Here is a 4,657-nt window from a genome sequence, read left to right as displayed (position 1 = left end):
TCTGATATTTGGGACTTTTCATTTCTGCTTTTGCTTTTTCAGGTCCCTTGTCCTCCTCTGTCACAGGGAGGCTGTGGGGTGAGGACACACAGCTCAGCTTGTTTCTATGTTTACTTCCAGCTGGGTATCCTTCCACAGCTGGCTGGTTTGTATCACCAAAGTGTCAACCTTGACTAACTGCTTCCTCAGCACCCTTGAAGATGGGATGAAGGTCTGGTTCCTGGCTCTGGTTCTCAAGCAGCTGGAATTCAAGATTGCTTCACCTTCCTAAAAATCACCCTAGGCCCTTAGAATAATTGCAAAGATTACTGTAAAGTCTTATTTACAGATGAAGAAAAGACATATAAATAAAAAAAGAACGGTTGCTCTCTGTGCAGGGCTGACATTTACATGTTATAAAGTTAACAGCCACAGCAAACTCTAGGACATGTGAGGATCCCTGAAATGGATGCACTTTGTAATCAAGGGTGCATCAGAGCTCTCTTAACTCCATTTTCTTCCTTTTCTAGTAGTAAATACAATAATGACTTATCTTAAAAAGAGATAATGATTCAATATGCACCAATATAGCATTAGCCTATTGGCTTTTCTGTGCCAGGCCTACAAGAAGGACCTGTATATTATTAGCCCACTTTAGAGATGAAGGAGCTGTGGTACAGACAGGTCAATTAACTTGTATAATATCACACAATGAGGGAGAGACAGGAACCCAGGCTAGCTCCGTTGAGCCTCTACTGTTGGGTGCCCCTTGCCAATTTCTTCCACCTCATCCATAATTGAACCCAATCTTAATTAAAGTCCACAGAGGACAAAACCTCACAGGTTGGTCTATAAAAAGTCATTCAGCTGATAACTAAAGGGAAATGACAGAAAAATAAAAGGTCTTTCATGTGGGAATGCCAGCCTTCTAAGTGACACTGCCCTGCAGAGCCGAGATAACGGCATCTATTGTACATCCCTGAAGTAGACAGCATATGGTCCAAGAACAGACCCCTGCTTGTACAGTAGAGAAGAATGCAGCCAGCTACTATGCATGGAAGACAAAGGGGAAAGGTTAAATTTCTACTTTGCATCCAGCTCTCAAGATCTTGGATGAGTTGAAAACTATCAGGCCAGCAAGATGACTCAGCAGCTAAGGGCTGCCAAGTCTGCTGACCTGAGTTCCATCCTGGAACCCACGTGATGGAAGGAAAGAACCAACATCCATGAGTCGTCCCCCACCTCCACACATGAGCCTTATATATATGCATTGGTCTAGGACAGCTATGGGAAGACACTGAAGAACCATCCCATCTTTAACAGGAAGCCTTCAAATTCAGAATGTATGGACAGCATCTGCGATCAAGATGGAGCTAAGACACAGAGTGGGAATCGTGCCTAGCAAAGGTGTGACAAAGACTCCCAGCTTCGCAAGCTGCCAGTTTAGGAGCTGTGCAACAGGCAGGGACCAAACAAGGTGTGGAGGGATGGTCTCATCTGAGGCCAGGAGTAGGGGACATCTCTGTGGAGAAGAAGGCCAGTCACTCAGCCTAGGGTTGTCAGGAGACCTTAATGAGTAGTGCCTGAGAGGTGGGCCAGGCAGCAAATGGCACAGGGAGCAACATGTCATTTGCCACTTCTGGGGGAAGGAAAGAGCGGAACCTCACCAGAGACACTGATAATGGAGGTGATGGTTGTGGTTTGGGAAACTGCTGAGTTATTTCCCTGGCATGAACAAACACTGGAATAGATACCAGGGAAGGCACACAGCCAAGCAGCAGAGAAAAGAAAGAGAAGTAACAACTTATTCATTCAGGAGGTGAGAAACCTAAGGCTGGGTATTGGCTTTGGTGTTTTATAAGGCCCCTGGGTCCTCCCTAAAGTGTGGGAGTTAAGATGCACTGGACTCAGTGTAGGTTAAGTGAGGTTTATTTTGGGAGAATTCACTTACACATGAAACAGATGACTGCCACGGGTTGATGCTCCACGGAAGCCACCCTGTCACCCGGTTGCTCTCTGCAACATGACCAGGAAGCAAGAGAGCAATCTGGGGTCTGGGACCTCAGACCTAGCCCAAACAGGTGTGGTCAGTGCAATCAGTGTGGCAGGGCGGATGTCTCACTACACCTCCCCTTCCCCTGTTGGACCTGTCTAGTTACCCTCCCCTGGCCATCTTGCTGTTTCTTCTCATAGAGTCTTCTCGGGTGTGGGGAGAGCCACTATCAGGAAGCCTGTCTCAGCTTTCTCTGCTTACCTGTTTTTAATCATACTTCGTACTGGACAAGGGAAAGAACGGGTGGGGGTCCCACTAGGAGGTGTGAGAGCCCCCTGCCCCTCTCTTCTTCGCTCATATGTCATACCTACAGGGAGTCGGGATGTCACAGCAGCCTCAATGGAACCCATAGTGCACCTGGGCATTTTTGCTTTATTATCTGGGTAGCCCACAGACACCTTTTCAGGGGATTCACTCCTAAGGATCCATAAGGGGAGCCCTGCAAGGAAGCTGAGTGGGGTTCTCAGTGGAAATGGAAACTCAGTCCAACTAAGCCATCTTGTCCCAAACTCCTAAGGCCATTCCCAGTTGGGTCCTCATTACAAACAGAGGCATGAGACAGCAGACAGACTGCTCAGCAGCAGCGGGACATGCAAGCCACTGTGCAGTTGATTTCATAGAGTCACATCTTCGCCGACCCTCTCACCACAACAAAATAAAAGCAAATGCAGGAGAGACTGGGTAGGTGTGAGGGAAGATGCTGTCCTGGAGAAGAGCAGAGCCATAGCTCCCTCCCTGGCCTGGAGAATTAGGGCAGGAAGTGCTGACAGGGGCTCACTCCTGAACCACATCACCCTTCTAGAAAGGTGCTGAGGCTATGTCAGTGTGGAGGAGCAATGACCAGGCTAGGGCTGGGCACTTCTTATGGATTTTCCTGGGGTGGGAAAGAGGAAGCAGCAAATTTACATCTGGGCCAGTGTTCTATATGCTGGTGTTCTTAAGATCTGCATGGTGATGCTCCAGGGCTCTGCATGGTGATGCTCCAGGGCTCTGCATGCTGGTGCTCCAGGGCTCTGCATGCTGGTGCTCCAGGGCTCTGCATGCTGGTGCTCCAGGGCTCTGCATGGTGGTGGTGCTGGGCTCTGCATGCTAGTGCTCCAGGGCTCTCTGCATGCTGGTGTTTTGGGTTTTGTTGTTTGCAGCTCCCCACCCCCAACTCCCAGGAACAAGAGCATTGCCAAGGGAAAGAATGGAAAGCCTTCTTCAGCCATGTGGAGGAGGGACAGCCCCTAGGGGTTTGGAGCCCACAAGATGGGTGGTGATGAAGCCAGGGGCAGAGAAGGCCAGCATGAGCAGTTTTGAGTCTTCCACCCTCCTACATTTTAAAGAGCCACCAAGGCTGTCTGCCTCGGGTCCTCTCTTGTTCACTTCCCCCACCCCCCATCACTGAACTCCTGAGCATGAGGCCACAGGACTGAGGGTCAGGACCATGACTGGTAGAAGGGAAAGCAAGGATGCCTGCCAACCCTTGCTTTGGGTCTCTTCCTTTACCTTAGTCTGCAAAGCACCTGTGCTAGTCAAACCCCATGGAGGCAGAAGCCTGAGGGTCATCCCACCCCCAACTAGAAAAAAGATGATTGTAGTTCCATGCTGCTTGTGGGGGAAACTGAGGTCCAAAATAAGCCCAATTGAAGAGGCCCTAATGAGAAAGGGGTGGGCTGGAGTCCACTCTTTCTTCCTGCAAATCTGAATCACCCAAAACCTGACTCAGCTGGAGGGGCTTCATCCTGCAACTACTTGCAGACTTTTCTTGACTGCAGGCCTAGAAGACAAGGGATCCCGAGAGAGCAAGGCAGACCACCCTGCTTAGTCTGCTTCCCAGCACCCAACAGTCTACATGCACAGAGTAGGTATTCAGTGAATGTGTGAGCCAGTCTGAGTTGGCCTTTAGACATCCAGCTCAAATAGAGTTAAGCCAACAATTACAGAAAAGACAACTTTAAAAAGTGCGGCGTGGGGGCTGGGGAGATGTCTAGGTTGATAAAGCAACTGCTGGACAAACATGAGGCTCTGAGTTTGAACTCCAGCCACCACACAAGAGTCAGGCATGACAGTGCGCATTTGTACTCCCAGGCCTGAACAAGTAGAGCCAGGTAGATCTGTCAGCTGGTACTGCCAGGCTGCCTGCTGTGCTACCTCTATGCTCAGCCAGTCACCTGTCCCTTGCTAATCCCACCTGAAATATCTCCAAGGCTGGTGGCCTCTGAAAGGCCAGGAGAAGATCTGCTGCTCGACATTGTTTTTCTGGGTGCCTGAAATCTAGCACCAAACAAGTGCTCATGACACCACAGAGCCTTGGGCCCATGTGAAGGTTTACCATTCTTTCGGCCAATAGCCACAGAGGTGGTGCTGCCAGCAGAGGCAGAGTGCTGTCCTCACCGCTCTGCCATCCAGCGTAGAGTCTGGGAGTGGCATCCCAGGAAGCGTTGGGGTGTAATCAGACTCACAGACACGGGATAGCAAGGAGGGCTGGTACATCATCTGCCCCCCACCCCGGGCTTTATGGTGGGTCACAAGGGATCATGCCTGTTCCTCTGCTTAGTGTAAGGATTCAGTCATTACGCTGGTCTGCCCCTGTCACCTGGCAGAATGCACTCAGGCAGTACTCTGGTCAGCTCAGCCCCC

The sequence above is a fragment of the Phodopus roborovskii genome, unplaced genomic scaffold, assembly GCF_943737965.1.
Source record: "Phodopus roborovskii unplaced genomic scaffold, PHOROB, whole genome shotgun sequence".
Classification (NCBI taxonomy): domain Eukaryota; kingdom Metazoa; phylum Chordata; class Mammalia; order Rodentia; family Cricetidae; genus Phodopus; species Phodopus roborovskii.
The sequence above is the reverse complement of the archived record's forward strand: the minus strand, read 5'-3'. Positions refer to the sequence as shown.